The 17,832-nt window shown below is 37.9% G+C and overlaps 1 pseudogene; it reads left to right on the top strand.

The window, feature by feature from the left end:
- Positions 1 to 3,025: 3,025 nt before the first annotated feature.
- On the top strand, positions 3,026 to 4,693 carry LOC100941934 (annotated as a pseudogene).
- The last annotated feature ends 13,139 nt before the right edge of the window (positions 4,694 to 17,832 follow it).

Raw genomic sequence — 17,832 nt, 5'->3', positions numbered from 1 at the left:
ATGTATGAAACAGAATAGAGAACTAAGAGATGAACCTAGCTACTTACTTTTATATTATCTTTGACAAGCCAGTTAAAAACATTGAGTGGGGAAAAGATTCCCTATTTAACAAATGGTGCTGGGCAAACAGGCTGGAGACCTGCAGAAGACTAAAACTGGATCTATATCTTTCACCACTAACTAAGATTGACTCTCACTGGATGAAAGATTTAAACTTAAGACATGAAACTATAAAAATACTAGAAGAAAGTGTAGGGAAAACACTTGAAGAAATCGGCCTGGGCGAAAATTTTATGAAGAGGTCCTCCCAGGAAATTGAAGCAACATCAAAAATATACTACTGGGACCTCATCAAATTAAAAAGCTTCTGTACAGCCAAAAGCATAGTAAGTAAAGCAAGACAGCCCTCAGAATGGGAGAAGATATTTGCTGGTTATGTCTCCAACAAAGGTTTAATAACCAGAATCCACATAGAATTCAAATGTATTAGCAAGAAGAGGTCAAGTGATCCCCTCTCAGGGTGGGCAAGGGACTTGAAGAGAAACTTCTCTGAAGAAGACAGACACATGGCCTACAGATATATGAAAAAATGCTCACCATCCTTAATCATCAGAGAAATGCAAATCAAAACTACTTTGAGATATCATCTAACACCAGTAAGATTAGCCCATATTACAAAATCTGAAAATCACAGATTTGGCATGGTTGTGGAGAAAAGGGAACACTTTTTACACTGCTGGTGGGATTGCAAACTAATACGTTCCTTTTGGAAAGACATCTGGAGAACACTTAAAGAACTAAAAATAGATCTGCCATTTGATCCTATAATTCCTCTATTAGGTATATATCCAGAAGACCAAAAATCACACTACAATAAAGATATTTGTATCAGAATGTTTGTTGCAGCTCAATTCATGATTGCTAGGTCATGGAAGAAGCACAAGAGCCCATCAATCCGTGTATGGATCAATAAATTGTGGTATAGGTACACCATGGAATACTATGCAGCCCTAAAGAAAGATGGAGACTTTACCTTCTTCATGTTTACATGGATGGAGCTGGAAAATATTTTTCTTAGCATAGTATCCCAAGAATGAAAGAAAAAGTATCCAATGTACTCAGCCCTACTATGCAACTAATTTATAGCTTTCATAGGAAAGCTATAACCCAATTTTAGCCCAGGAATATGGGGAGAGGGGAGAGGGAGGGGAGGGAGAGGAGAGGGTTAGTGGAGGGAGGGTGATTGGTGGGATCACGCCTATAATGCATTCTGTAAGGGTACATGTAAATCTCTCTAATTGTGGAGTGTAAATGTCTTAACACAATAACTAAGAAAAAGACATGAAGGCTATGTTAACCAGTTGATGAAAGTATTTCAAAATTGTATACAGAAACAGTACACTGTACCCCATGATAGTATTAATGTACACTGCTATGATTTTTTTTTTTTTTTGAGGAGACAGAAAGACGGGTTTATTAATTTGCCAGAAAATGAGATAGAGACTCCTGTCTTAAAATGCCATCTTCTACCAGCGGTTCTCAAACTGGTGGGCTGCGACCCACAAGAACTGTATTAAAGGATCACGGCATTAGGAAGGTTGAGAACCACATACATTGCTTTTAAATGGGAAGTTTCAGCTTCAGGCTGTCTTAACTATTGTTGATGGTCCTGATGGAAGAAGACAATCTTGGGCGAAGGAGCTCCCCCTTCCAGGATATCCGAAGACCTATACCTCTGTGGACCTCTGCAGAGACAATTCCAGTAGAGCCATCTGCTGAGGTACAATGAATAAAGGACACTCCCCAACCCCTCCTGACAACTGGCCTGAGGCAGGGATGCAGGTTTTAGTTCTCCAAAAGGGTGAAGGGGTTTTAAAGAGACAGAATACATTCTTACCCTTTTTTGGGCCATTCTCTGTTACAAAACAGTCTCCTTGGCAGCAGGAACTAGATTCCTATGCCACTTTGCCGGAACACGTGAGCAACTCAGCAGGCTATGTTCCCTAGGAACACCTCCCAGGCTTCCCTGGAGTTTCTTGGGGACCCTTGTAGAAAGGAGATTCCCATGGTTTCCACCTCGGGGCTTGTCTCCACTGCTATGATTTAATAAAAAAAAAAAAATCCTCAAAAAAAAAGAAACTCTAAATTTCTTTATATAATTGTATATATTTAATAGAAATATATTTAATTAAAATAACATTTTAAAATAAAAATAACTATTTTCTTAAAAAAGAAAATTTTTGTGAGAACAGTATCAGTGTTTAACATTTTAGAAATCTTTTTAGTATATTGTCTCTTTAATAACAGAGGGTAAGTAGATCTATATTTGCTTCTAAGGTGAATCTTTGTGCTATATTGTTTTGATTGAAGTTTAAAGAAAATTCTGTCCTCACAAAGATGTATATAATTTTAAAAGGGAGAGGTATCTTAATAGACTTCCCAGATAGGTGTGGGTATTCTTCTTTGATACTATGTCAAAATTCAACAAGTGGTAGTTTCCTAAAGGTTGGTTGCAATGTATAATCTCAAACCATACTGGTGAGATTTTCATATTGGTTATGTTAAATCCATTGGTTTTTCTTGTGCTTTGAATAGATCTTTTTCTTTTACCATGAATACTTTTTGTAATATCTGGATGATCTTTTTCTTTTACCATGAATACTTTTGTAATAACTCCTGGGCTCAATTGATCCTCCCACTGCAGTCTCCCAAAGTTCTGGGATTATAGGTGTGAGCCACCATCACTGGCCATGTCTCACAAGATATTAAAAAGGTATGTACTTGAGAGTCAAGTTTTAATAAAATTAAAAATTTTATTTCTTTATCAAAAATGTTTTTAAGTAAAACTGACTTTTTGATTTTTTTTTAAACTTTGAAGGAAATGACATGATGGCTATGTTAACCAGTTTGATGAAAATATTTCAAATTATATATAAAAAAATCATACTGTACCCTATGACAGTATTGATGTACACAGCTATGGTTTAATAAACAAAAAATAAAAATAAAAACTTTGAAGGCTTTGATGGCTGAGCAATCCAGTAAGTTCTAAGACCTGTGCTTGCCAACAGAGACAAGGTCCTCAAGTGAACAGAGAAGCTCCTCTTTCTTCCTGATACAGAAATGGCTTCCACCTTCAAGTCCTGAGCATGTAAACTGTCTAAACAAAGTGAACAAAGCTATCGCTTCTTCCTGAGAGTTGAGAAGGACATTGATGGCTACCTAGTTCAGTGGTTGAGAGGGGAGCCCAGCAGAGAAGGCTTGGCCTCCAGAATGGAGACAGAGTTCTTAGGGTCAACAGTGTTTTTGTGGATGAGGAAGAACATATGCAGGTTGTCGACCTGGTCAGAAAGAGAGTGAATTAATTGACTTTACTATTCTGGATGGGGATTCCTATGAGAAAGCAATGAAAAATACAGGTGGACTTAAAAGAGTTGAGTCAAAGTCAGAATAAGGTTTGAATAATAAACTGTCCCTTGTGATGAATGGGTGAGTGGAGACTTGGACCCAGCCATGACTCTGCTACCTAGTGAAGGAGGGGAACAGCTATGACTCTCTTTGAAAACTGTCCCAAGGTAAAAAGGAGGTATACCTGACCAATATCACAAATCCAGTTGTGGACATGAAAGCTTGGGTGCTGACCTATGACCATGTTATTGAAGTGAATGAGAAGAACATAGAAGATGTCAGCCATGAATAAGTGGTTGAAAAGGTTAAGAAGTTGAGAAGCCATGTAATGTTCCTGCTGGTGGACAAACTGAGAAGCATCACAGTGAGCAGAAGATACAATTCAAAAGAGAAATAGCCAGTTTTAAACTGTTACCCCTCCAGCTGTGAGTTGTGTATATGAAGAAGGGAAGCAGTGGCTATTGTTTCTATCTGAGTGCAGGCCCAGAGCAGAAAGGTCAAATCATCATGGACATAGATTCTGGAAGTCCAGGAGAGGAGGCTGGCTTGAAGAACAATGACCTGGTAGTTGTTGTCAATGGTGAGTCTGTGAAAACTCTGAGTCATGACAGTGTTGTGGAAATGATTAGAAAGTGTGGAGATCAGTCTTTGTTGCTTGTAATAGACAAAGAGATGACAGTAGATATAAACTGGGTCATTTTTCTCCATTTCTCTACCATCAAAGTCAAGAACTTGCCTAATGTCTCTGTCAAGGAGGATCCGGCTCCTGGTCCTGCTTCTCCGGAGGCCTCAAATACAGGTACTACAGTAGATCATAAGCCTAAACTCTGTAGGCTGGATGAAGGTGATAATGGTGATGGCTTTCACTTCAATGCCCTTCAGGGTCTTCCAGGCTCATTCCTCAAAGAGGTGCAGAAGGACAGCTCTACTGACCTGGCTGGGCTGAAAGATGAGGCTATCATCATTGAACTGAATGGGGTGAATGTGATGGATGAACCCTATGAAATGGTGGTGGACAGAATCCAGAGCAGTGAGAAGAATGTCACACTCAGTCTGTGAAAAGAAGGCTTATGACTATTTTCAAGCTAAGAAAATCCCTATTGTCTCTTCCATGGCTGTGCCACTGGATGCTCCTTGAGATTCCAAAGAAGGGATGTTAGTGGCATCAGAGCATGACTTGCATGCGCCACAGTATAACTTATATATGGCAAAAGATCGAGTCCACAGCACAGCCTCACATTCCTTTTTGAATCCCGAAGATAACAGATATTATGAGAACAAATAATGGCTTTGACTGATAGCAGCAGTTTCTGGGTATTGAGACAAGGAATGAGTTACCATCTATTTATTGGCAGAGGGAAAACCAAAAAACTTCTCTGGAAACCATTCATCATGTGTGATTGTCTTCTCTTATTTCTTAGGGGTGGATGGCTGTTGCAGATGGCTTATTTATGGTCAGTTTAGGAAGATATAAAGCAGGAGCCAGGTTCTTTTCTTGAGATCTCTTCCAAGGTTCAATTTTATGTTTCTCTGTATGATGAGGCTCCTTGCACACCAAGGATGATTTATAAATGTGTATATGTGAGAGCTGCTAATTAAAGTATCTGAGAATAGAAGCCTCTTAAAATTATGCTTTTGTAATAATGTGGTTGCTAGAATAAATACCATTAAAATTCAAAAAGAAATTCCAACTTCAAGTGTTTGGTAATGAAGAATACTACTACCTGCACAATTTTGTGCCACTGCATCAAAACACTCTTGTGAACCATCAGTGCAAATGTTGCCACAGTGGGAAAGGCAAATAAAGTCTTAGTAGTATTATAAAAAAAATTTAAAAAGTGTTATTTACAGTATATAAAATATTAAAATAATAATAATTATTATTTGTTACCAAAGCCCTTGAATTTTCTTTTTCTTTATTTTTTTATTGCTTGGGATTCATTGAGGGTACTAAGAATTAGGTTATACTGATTGCATTTGTTAGGTAAATTCCCTCCTATAATTATGTCCCACTCCCAAGAGATGTGTGATACACCATGACACCCTAACCGCCTCCTTCCTCACCTCTCCCCAATCCCTCATTCCCCTACCCCCCACTATGTTTAGTTCATCTACTGCCTTCATATTAGAATTGAGCAGCTTTTAATTCTTTCTTCTCCATTCTTGTAATGCTTTACTAAGAAGAATGTATTCTACCTCAGTCCAGGTTAATACAAAAGATATAAGGTCTCCATCTCTATTAATGGCTGAATAGTATTCCATGGTATACATAAAACACAGCTTGTTAATCCATTCCTAGGTTGGTGGGCATTTAGACTGTTTCCACATTTTGGTGATTGTAAGTTGAGCTGTGATAAACAGTTTAGTGCAAATGTCCTTATGATAAAAGGACTTTTTTTTCTTCTTGGTGATGATTTTTTTTTTTTTTTTTTTTACTAGATACCCAGTAATGGGATTGCAGGATCAAATGGGAGGTCTAATTTGAGTTCTTTGAGGATTCTTCATACTTCCTTCCAAAAGGGTTGTATTAGTTTGCAGTCCCACCAGCAGTATAAAAGTGTTCCCTTCTCTCCACATCCATGCCAGCATCTGCAGCTTTGAGACTTTTTGATGTGGGCCATTTTCACTGGGGTTAGATGCTATCTCAGGATGGTTTTGATTTGCATTTCTCTGATGATTAGGGATGATGAGATTTTATTTTTATATTCTTGATACCCATTTCTCTATCTTCTTTAGAGAAGGTCTATTCAGGTCTCTTGCCCAGTGATATATGGAACGGTTGAGTGTTTTTCGTTGTTGATTAACTTGAGTTCTCTGTAGATCTTAGTTATCAAGCTTTTATCTGATTAATAATATGCAAATATCTTGTTCCATACTGAAGGTTGTCTGTTTGCTTTGTTAGTTGTTTCCTTAGCTGTACAGAAGCTATTCAGTTTAATTAAGTCCCCTTTCTTTATTTTTCCTGTTGTTGCAATTGCCATGGAAGTCTTTTTCATAAAATGTATCCCCAGGTTGATATCTTCCAGTGTTTCCCCCACAGTTTCTGCAGAAGTTTTTTATTGCTTCATACAATAAAAATTTAGATATTTTATCCATCTTGAATCAATTTACTAAGTGGTGAAAAGTGTGCATCCAGGTTCAGTCTTTTACATTTGGTTATCATCCAGTTCTCTCAGCACCATTTATTGAATAGGGATTCTTTTCCCTGGTGTATTTGTTGTTTGGTTTATCAAAGCTCAGGGGGCTATAAGATGATAGTTTCATCTCCTGGTTTTCTGTTGGGTTCCAAATGTCTGTTATTTTTTTGCCAATAGGATCCTGTTTTGATCACTATCACCTTGTAGTACAGCCTAAAGTCTGGTAGTCTGATGTTCCTGGCATTGTTTTTATTACTAAGAATTGCCTTGGTTATATGGATTTTTTTTTTTTTTTGGTTCCATACAAAGTGAAAAATTATTTTTCTAAATCTTGAAAGTATGATTTGGTATTTTAATGGGAATTGCATTGAATCTGAAAATTCCTTTGGGAAGTATAGACATTTTAACAATGTTGATTCTTCCCATCCATGAGCATGTTATGTTCTTCTATTTTTTAATATCTGCTCTTATTTCCTTTCTTACGGTTTTGTAATTTTCTTTATAGAGGTCCTTCACCTCTTTTGTTAGGTATATTCCTAGATATTTTATTTTTTGAAGCTACTGTGAAGGGAATTATGTCCTCGGTTAGCTTCTTATCTTGGTTGTTATTGGTACAGAGGCTACTGATTTGTGGGCATTGTATATATATCCTGAGACTCACTTCCAGGAATCTTGTGGTTGAGTCTTTGGGATTCTCTGAGTATCATGTCTTGAGCAAAGAGCAAGAGTTTGACCTCTTCTGCCACCATTTGGATGCTCTTTATTTCCTTCTCTTGCCTGATTGTATTGGCTAGAGCTTCCAGAACTATGTTGAATACTAGTGGCAATAGTGGACATTCTTGTCTGGTTTCAGTTCTATGTAGAAAATCTTTTAGTTTTACTCCATTCACTATAATAGCTGTGGATTTGTCAGTTTAAGAAATGTGCTCCTATGCATTTGTTCTTTAGTGTTCTAATTAGAAAAGGATGATGAATTTTCTTGAGTGCTTTTTCTACATCTGTTGAGAGGATTACATGGTCTTTGTTTTTGCTTCTGATAAGGTAAATTATGTTCATGGATTTGCGTATGTTCAGCCAGCCTTGGATCATTGGGATGAAATCACTTGATTGTGATGTATGAAATGAGAAGCTATAATCTATTAGCCAGGATTTTATTGAGAATTTTTGTATCTATAGTCATTAGTGAAATTGGTCTGAAGATATCCTTTTTAGTTGGGTCTTTTCCTGGTTTTGGTGGGAGAGTGATGTTTGCTTTGTAGAATGTGTTGGGGGAAGATTCCTTCCTTCTCAATGTTTTGGAATAGTTTCTGCAGTATGAGTAGAAGCTCTTCTTTGAAGGTTTGATAGAATTCAGGTGTGAAGCCATCTGGACTTGGGCATTTTTTTGTTGGAAGATTTTTTATTGTTTCCTTGATCTCAGTGCTTGAAGTTGGTCTGTTCAGTTGGTCTATTCATTCTTGGTTAAGTCTAGGGTAAGGGTGTGATTCCAGGTATTGATTCATTTCCTCCACATTGTCAGATTTGGGGGCATAGAGTTTCTTGTAGTATTCAGAGATAATCTCTTGTATCTCTGTTTTATCTGTTGTTATTTCCCTTTTATCATTTCTGATAGAGGTTATTAGAGATTTTACTTTTCGATTTCTAGTTAATATGACCAAAGGTTTATTTGTTTATTTTATTTTATTTATTTTTTCAAAAAGCCAACATTTTGTTTCATTAATTTTCTGAATGATTTTTTTTGTTTGTTTTCAATTTCATTAGTCTCTGATTCACTTTTGCTTATTTCTTTTCTTCTGCTGGGTTTAGGATTAGATTACTCTTCTTTTTCCAATTCCTTAAGATGGTCTGTGAGTTTTTTGTTTCTGTTTTTCAGATGTGGGCATTTAATGTAATACATTTCACTCTTAGGACTGTTTTAACTGTTACCACACAGGTTTTGATAACTTGTGTCTTTATTGTTGTTATGTTTGAGGAATTTAACAATTTCCTCTTTCATCTCTTCCTGAACCCAACTATCATTTAGCATAATGTTGTTTAATTTCCATGCTGTTTTGTGGGGATGAACATTTTTGTTGGAGTTGAGTTCCACCTTTATTGCCTTACTGTCTGAGAAGAGACAAGGTATAATTTCAATTCCTTTAATTTTGCTGATGTTTGTTTTGTATCCTAGGATCTGATCTAGTGTGGAGTGTGTTCCATGGGCTGATGAGAAAAATGTATATTATTTAGCTTTGGGATGGTGTGTTCTGTATATGTCTATTAATCCCATTTGTTCTAGGATCATATTTAAGTTCTTTGTATTATTGTTTAGTTTCTGTTTAGAAGAGCTGTCCAATTCTGTCATAGGTGCATTAAAGTCCTTGGGTATTATGGTGTTATGCGGTATCATATTGCTCTGACACCTCAAGGTCTGTTTCATAAATCTGGGAGCATTTAAGTTGGGTGCATAAATACTTAGAATTGAAATGTCCTCTTGTATTGTTCTCTTGATCAGTATGAAGTGTCCATCTTTGTCTTTCTTAACTTTAGTTGCTTTGAATCCACTTGTAGCTGACAATAAGATTGCAGCCTCTCCTTTCTTCTGATTTCCATTTGCTTGAAATACTGTTTTCCATCCCTTAACTCTGAGTCTTGATTAGTCCTTCAAGGCTAGGTTTATTTCTTGGATACAACATATGGATGGCTTGTGCTTTTTGATCCAATCAGGCAGCCTGTGTCTCTTCACTGGTGAACTCAGTCCATTGACATTTATTGAGAGATTTGATAAAGTGTGGTGGAATTTTGTTCATCTAATTTTGTGTAGTTTTAGTCTTTGAATCATTGTGGAAGCTAAGTTTGGAGCTTTAGCTTCTGGATGTTTACTTCAGTGGTAGTCCATTGTGGTGGTCAGTGTTGATAATAGGTCTAAATATTTCCTGTAGTACATTTCCAGGATACCAGATGGCACTGTGGATTTTTTAGGGGACCAAGAACACAGCTGGTAACCTCTCTCTAGTTCCCAGGCATGGTCCTGCTTTCCAACTTAGTTGTCCTCAGTGATTGCCTAGTTGTTTCCTCAGCCTTCAGACCCCACTGGGTTTAGATCATAAAGCTCTCCTGAATCCTTCTGAGGCAGGTCTCACAGTGCCTCCTGACAACAGTTCCCAAGGAGTATAGGAATCCTTGAGCCTGTCCCAAAAGTGGAGTTCTGATCCCAGCAAGTGGAACAGGGATGGCCATGCTTAGGTCCCTGGTAAGAGGCCTACCCTCACAACCTTCTCACAAACTTCCCATAATGTTGGCCCCCTGGGATCCAGGACCTTCCCAGTATCGCTGGCCCACTTGCCATCTAATGGCTGGTCCACTTGCCATCAAACTAATGGCAAATCCACCCCAACCGTCACTTAAATCTGGCTGCTGTATATTCAAGTCTGCCTACTCTTCTAAACTTTCCACCCAATGCACAGCTTCCCCTGAGAACTGAAAACTGCAGAAAGGCTTCCTCCCATTCTTGGACCTCCATGAGGGGTCAGCCATTCCCACCAACTCTTAAACACTTGCCTAGTGTGCCAGATCTCCATTCTCTGGATCACATACTGTCCCCAGTATATCATCACCTCACTGCATACCCCGAGTTATGACTCTGTATAAGGTCTCTATACCATATATGGCTTGGTTCTCTTTCTTTCCCTAGTCCTAGTAGGAAAGCTTGCAGAATGATCCTTCTGGTCTGCCGTCTTGCTCCACCCCCAATATTAAAATTATTATAGAATTTATAATAAAATATAAAATCAAAAATATGAATGTGTCTTAGGGAACATGCAGGGATTGATGGATCATACTTTTAGAACCTCTGCTCCAAAAGTTCCTGAAAGTTTAAATTATTTAATGTATGCAACACATTTGCACAGTGTATACATGTAAAGGACATAAAAGACCCCTTGATTACTATTACTAATTTCCCCAAGGCTGATACAGAACCAAAAATGCCTCAAGCTCATAGATGTGTCTGGATCTTGTCTCAAGAAAGTTGGTAGTTAGTTTAGATTTCCCTTGAGAGGGCACAGGTAAGAATTACAATTGAATGGAAAGGATATAATTAGTTGGATTTGCACTAAGTAAATGTCTATTTCATTTCATTCTAGTTTTTATCACAGGGAAGCCTGTCAGGCTTCAACAACATTATGTTGTTGCCAACTGGGGTGTAGAGGTCCTAATGCTAATCTGCCCTGGCTCTGACCATTGGTTTGTTGGCTCATCCAAGGGGGCAATTAGAGCCTGAGAATCCAGTCTCACAAGTCCAAAAAACTGATTTGTGCCACAAAGGCAATTTGTACTCTAGGATGGTTAGTAATGAAAGTTCCTTGTGGGAAGACTAACACATCTTTGAGATTGTATGAGGGGAGAGAGACTTATGTTGATCAGTATTATGTCCAGAAGGGCATCCTCTTAAATTCCTTTGGATTTGGCTAGCTTAAAGGAGGCATGAGGTTTTTGTGTGTGCTTGTGGTTTGGTTTGCCATGAATTCTGTTATTTCTCTTGGTAAGTTTTGGGAAGAAGTGAAAGATAATTTGACTGTGCTCAACTAACCTTTTATTTGTTAAAAAGCATACACACGAAGGAGAACAAGACAGCCTGAGCCTTGTAATGTGTGCTCTGCCTGTTTCTGCTCCAGGATGTCAGCAGTTTCTCTCTTTGCCTGAGGGAGCCGAGGAGCATTTGTAAATAATTCGATCCTGAGAAGATTTATGCTTTTAAAGTAATATTCTTTTATCTTGCTAGTAACCTGTGTGAAGCAGTATCAGATCATCTCTTAAAGTACAGGCTTTGAGAGAATAATGAAATATGTAGGATTGCATAATCTTAACATGCTGACATATATGTGTTTTAGAAATATGAAGTTAACATTGGGATGTAGTTTAATGAGAGGTTACCCTAAGACAAAACATATGCATACAAAATACAGTTCAAATTGTACCTGTTGATGTAAATGCCATTTTCAAACATAGTTTCACTAGAAAATGTAAATGCATTCATTGGATAGCACCTAAGATTACTTATAAAGTTCAACGATTCTAAGGCTTTTTTGGTTTCAGTCATGGTTCATGGATGAGGTTAGCACACCGATCTAACACAGCAGTGTCTTCTCTATGTACATCTTTGTGTGCAGTGTCTGTCTGATTTTGAGGATACTGGTATCTATGATCCTGGTCAGATTCTCAGAACCTCTGATGTGCCCTCTATGGCTTCTCTCAGTGCTTGTATCCCACCAACAGTCATGCCAAATTTGCCTGTGGCCTTCATAGTGATGGGAGGGACTGGTGAGTCTAAGTGGACCTGGCTTAACTGCCTGCTGCATTCAGCTCTGTCCCTGTATTCACAGACAAGTTTGAGCAGTTGCCACAGTTTACCCAACACTTCTTGCTCATTCCTTTAGGAATATCATGGGAAAATGCTTCCAATGCAATGTGTTTGCTTTTTTAATTCTGTGCTTTCTTTTTTCTAAATATTAATTAATTAATTTTAAAATAATAGAGATAAAATATCTTTAAAGATACATATTGAGCCAAAAACTTTATACTAATATCTATACAACAGTGACTCAAGGCAAAACCAAAAAGATATGAAAACAATATTGAAATGAATATAAAGTGAAATCTTACCAAATGGGATTGATTTTAAGAGAGAAAGTCATGGAGGTTGCTGTGAGCTGTGATGCCACAGCATTCTACTCAGGGGGACCGCTTGAGGCTCTGTCTCAAAAAAAAAAAAAAAAAAGAGAAAGAGAAATTCATAAAGACAAAAAAAGTTACCATTTAATGATAATGGATAAAAGATATAGGCTTAGTACATAAAACTGATATAAATCTTTATGAATCAAAATTATTGTTGTAGGTTTCTTATAAATGCTATTTATCTAATTGAAGAAGTTTCACTTGATTTCTAGTTCGCTGAAACGTTTTATAATTGTGTGTTGGATTTTTTCAAATGCTTTTATGCAGCTATCAAGATGATGGTATAAAATTTTCCCTTAAGTACATAAACATTCTGAATTATAGTTATTTATTTTTGAATGTTGAACTAACTTTGTATTTCTGAAATAAACTGCATGTGGTCATGATGTGTATATCCATGCATTATACTTCAATTTAACATGCTAATTTTTTAAAATTTCAGGTCAATATGGTGGTACATATGATTATGTTACATAAATTGTTCTTTGAAAGGCTAAAGTCCACTTTGCAGTTGTGTCCTTCATTCAGGAAGTACTTTCGTGAGAAGCAGGGAAGAATACTTTCTAAATTCTATTTGCTACTTTGCTAATTCTAAGAACTCTCCTGGGATCCTCCTTTTGGACCAATCAGCATAGAGGAGGTGAGGTATTATTTTTACATAAATGGATCATTTTAATCGTCATTTACTAGTGGTTGCCTATTACACGAAGCTAGAGTATGCGGGGGCATGCGTTGCATGAAAACTAATGTTTTTAAATGTTATTAAGTCAGACCCTTATTTTTCTTTTAGAATTGAAAACCTCAGTTCTCAAGGCTTTCTGACACAAATATCCATGGTATTCATTTTAAAACAAAAGAACTACTTTTCTACTCTTCACACTGGGAATAATACAACTATGACTTTGTCCTATAATATATGTGCTCTAGCAACAAAGTTTTTTACTATGAAATTGACCCAAATATGATATAGTACCACTTGGAATTGTTCAGATGACATTTTTCTCTTGCAATTAAAAACATTTTGCTTGTCACAAAATAATCAAATCAAGGTAATCAAAGATGAAAAAGTTCAGATACAAAATTTGTGTGAGAAGTGATGAAGAACTTGTCCATCACAGAGAATAAAGGTTTCCACTGAAGCCTTGTGATGCCTTTGCAAATCTTTTTAAAGTTGTCACCAAACTTTTATTTCTTGTGTTTGTTTTTTTTATGAATAATATGCTTGTTTTATAAGCTTTCTAATTTGTTGTAACCCTAAGGAAATACTTTATATTGGGCATTCCATAAAGTTTATCCAACTGAAAATAAGTGCATCAAGTCCCCCCCCCCCAAAAAGTCATGAATTTAATGTGGAATACAACTTTTAAAAACTAAATAACAAAGTTTACAGTTTCAGAAATATTTTCTTTTCATAAGACCTGGGGCTCTAGTCATCCTTGCTTTGTCACTGATCATCTTTGTACCCAAATGGCCATTTCAGCTCATTCTTTCAGTTTCCTCCTCTGTAATACAAAGGATTGGGACTAGATTCCTTGCATGGCTCTTTGTCTCTAAAATTCTATCCTAAAATGGATGATAGAATCCATACACTCTGCTGCCTGGTATAATACCTGTTCTATACACCCGCCTTTTTTGAGTGTGAGCGGGAGTGTGACTTGCTTCTCAGCAGTGGCTAAACCACTGCTTCCTCAATTAGATTAGGTTAGATTATATAGAGTTGATAGGCTGTCACTCCCATGACCATGTCATACTCTGTAAGACTCTGTCTTAGCAGACTGGAGGGAGAGTCTAACTGGCCCTGAAGAAGCAGGCAGGACTTTATGAGAGGGATTAGGAGGACTTCCACTGGGCTAGGAGCCCTGGTGGCCTCTAGTTGCGAAGAGCTGCCTCCACCAATAACCAGCAGAAAACCTGGACTCCAACTCCTGCCACCTTCAGGAACTGAATTACTCAACATTCAGGTGAACTTGGAAGGAGATTCCATGCTGTAGGAAGGAAGGCAGCCTAGCTGACACCTTTATGACAGCTTGTGAGACCCTGAGCCAAGAATCCAGCTAAGCCATTCTGGGACCCCTGATCTGGAGAAACTGTGGGAAAGAAAATGCCACAGAGAGTTCCTCTACACTGTCCATGCAGTCTTATTTCCCCTATATGCTACTGTCTCATATTACTGTGGCACATTTATCAAAACTGAGGATCAACCTCAGTACACTGATATTAACTAAACTCCAGCCTTTCTTCTGCTGTCACCAGTTTTTCCATCAATTCTGCTGTAGTGCCTCAAGGTCCAATCCAGGATCCCACATATAGTAATGATGTTCCTTTTCTCTCCTGTGGTTGGGGACAGTTTCTCATTCTTTCCTTGCTTTTCATGACTTGACAGTTTTGAGGAACAGTGGTCAGGTATTTTGTGTAATGTTGCTCAATTTGGGATGGTGTAGGAATGAATATTGAGAAAATTGTTGGAGTGAAGGCAATGTTGCATATTTTTTATTGAGGTGGCGGTTATGTGGCTGTATACAATTGCCAAAATTAACTGTAGTATAAAAATGAGTACATTTTATTGTATATGTTATATCTCAGTACGTTTTTAGAAATAAATATTTCATATTCACATACATAGTTATGTATGTAAATGTATCACTCAGGGTTAAATAATATTCAGCTGGTTCTTTATCATAGCACTGCCCAGAATCTTGAGAGAATATTCTAGATGTGCTAATGTTTCTTGTCAGTATTCATGCATTAGATAGTGTATGCACTATTCCCAAACTTTTTAGAACATGAGATTCTTTTTCCAACACTTCATAGAAATGAAAACACAGATTGGGAAATTGTGCTTTGTTTATAGCATATTTGACTTAGGGAAGATAACAAAAGCATTGAGAGTTGTTCAATTTTTCTAGTATGCCTGGTTAAAGATTGGGAAAATGTTTTTGTACATTGAAGTGGAAATATTTTTCAAGTTTAGTATGTTATTGTCTGTGAATGTGAAAAAGTACAAATATTTCAGAGGTGGAACATAGTTTTCATTTAATCTGTAATCTTAGAACCTATTTGGAAATAGGCAGGATGGAGGACTTCAGTAGACGGAGGGTTTATAGTATAATCTGAGGTCTGGTAGCGTGATTCCTCCTGCTTTGTTTTTATTCCAGAGTTACCATTCAATAAAAAATAAATAAATAAATAAATAAATAAAAAGTAGACGGAGGGATGGATCCACTTCCACTTTCAGCCTGGCCTTGAGTGGAGAAAGCTGCTTGAGGTATCCAGGCTCTTTTTTAGCCTTTGCCATTGCTGAGTGCTCCAGCTCTGGATCTGGATGGAATTTGGAGAGGTGTGAAGTGCTAGAGTCAGCTGCTGAGGACCCAAGGGTATGGCCCTTACCTTATAAGTGGGAGGAAGAAAGTAGGGTAATGGTCTCTAGAGATGGTACTGGGAACCCCTGGGAACTCCCTTTAGTCATACAGTTATTTGTTGGTATGGTTCAGTTGCTGGTCACAGAAGGTTTTCTACTCACTAAACAAAGCTACCTGAATCTCTAAGCCAGGGGTCTTCAAACTACATCCTGCGGGCCACATGCGGCCCACCGAGGACATTTATCTAGACCACTGGGTGTTTTTGATGCTGCCGCCTGTCCTGCTTAGCAGCCAACTTGTCCCAGGGCTCACAGTCCGGCCCTCCAATGGTCTAGGGACAGTGAACTGGCTCCCTGTTTAAAAAGTTTGAGGACCCCTGCTAAGGGCTCAAACAGCTATCTGCTTAGAGTTGCATTTGTGGGTAAAACATTAGTTGATTTTTATCTTGACTTGTTTTATCTTTATCTTCGATGCTTTGACAAGGTTTACTGGCAAATTATAATTTATGACTTGTTTTACATGATTTATGGGTCATGTCTACAATTGTATTGATAAAATAAACATTCCTCACATATGCAGCTCCATTATGCTCTTAAATATTGAGACAATATTGAATTCTTTCAATTTTTCTGAGTGGGCCTCAGACCCAAAGTCTATAATAATAATGATTTGTAATGCTTGGAGAAGGTGCAAATGCAATTGAAAATATTCAACATATTATCACTGTGTTTGCTGCCTCTTGGCCAGTAATGTGTTGGGAGACATGGCCAAGTATGGTCTAGGTGACTATAATGTGTGCAGACAGATGAACAGGAACCAGTGCCTGGAAATGAAAGTGCTGACTTGAATGGGGCAGGTTTGGAATTCAGACCCAGCTATAGATGCTGGGTTGCTACAAAAGTCTAGTCTGGCTACCTACGTGTGGTTGGCTAGATGGTGCAGTAGGGTTAGGATAAAGACCTGGGGCTGGCCTGGAGAGAGGTGAAGGCTACTGGTTATGACTCTGAGGGAACAAATGATAGACTAATAGTTATCCCTGAGGAAGGCTGGCTGTCCTTGGGGCAGGTCTTCCCAGGAATGCAAAAGTCTTAGTAGCCTCATGCTGGTCTTTGGTTTTATGGCTCAGAATGTGATTGTTAGTGTTCTCAGAGATATTTGAGCTAGAGAACTGATTTATAACTAAGGTGACCAGATTTTAACATTGGGAAAGTGGGACACCATTGACCAGGGGGTGGGGTGGGGTGGGGTTCTTAATTAAAAATTTGGTCTATATGGAGCAACAAAAATTTTCATAGAATGCAAAAATAGTATTGTAAAATATATATTTTTAATTTCAACATAAGTACAATTTACAAATATAATACATTAAAAAATTTATGTATAGGGCGGAGCCTGTGGCTCAAAGGAGTAGGGCACTAGTCCACCTAGGTGACCTTGCCCAGGAGGGGAGTAGAGAGTTTACATTAGCCTTTTCATTTCCAAATGAAGTTACATTAACCTTTTCATTCCCAAATGGAGTTACACTAACCTTTTCAGCAGCTGAAAACTGTATATTCCCTTCCTGTTGTCCCACTGTTCCCTAGCTTGTCATGCATTCTTTCCAAAAATTGGGCCTTTTTTAAAATGCCATGGGACACGAGACAAATTGTTAAAAATTGGGACTGTCCTGCCAAAAGCGGGATGTCTGGTCACCTTATTTATAACAAATTCACCAGGTAGTAATGATTAAAACCAAAATACTATTTTATTACTTTATAATACAGTAAGAACTCAAAGCAGGATATATATTAGTTCCACTGTTCATTTCCTTTCTCTTTATTGACAAATAAACAGGAGTCAAGTTATAATCAGAAGCTGCTTGGGGAGCCGGGTGCCTAGCAGGAGGGGTCTGATGTAGTAGTCCTCATGAGCAGGTTCCTGCTGTCTAGGGACAAGGTATCATCTCCTGTGCACAGGGCAGAAGACACAGTGTTAGAATTTGCTCCTCACTTGCCTTTTTCTCTGTATTGGTAATCTTTCTCCTTCTTGTCATATTTCTTGAACTAGGCTAAGTGAGATCTTCCTCATTCTGGTCAGGTATTACTGGCCTGAGAGCCATGATGCTTCTTGATGGCTCTGACCTGTTGAGTGTTTGTTTTAGGATTTAGCTCTAAGAGATTATCCACTTTCCACATTCCTGGCAAAGGGAAGTTTTGGGAGAAAGACTTCCTCAT

The sequence above is a fragment of the Otolemur garnettii genome, unplaced genomic scaffold (genome assembly GCF_000181295.1).
Source record: "Otolemur garnettii isolate 467f Iridium unplaced genomic scaffold, OtoGar3 scaffold00176, whole genome shotgun sequence".
NCBI classification, from domain to species: domain Eukaryota; kingdom Metazoa; phylum Chordata; class Mammalia; order Primates; family Galagidae; genus Otolemur; species Otolemur garnettii.
This window is presented reverse-complemented; position numbering and strand designations above follow the sequence as displayed.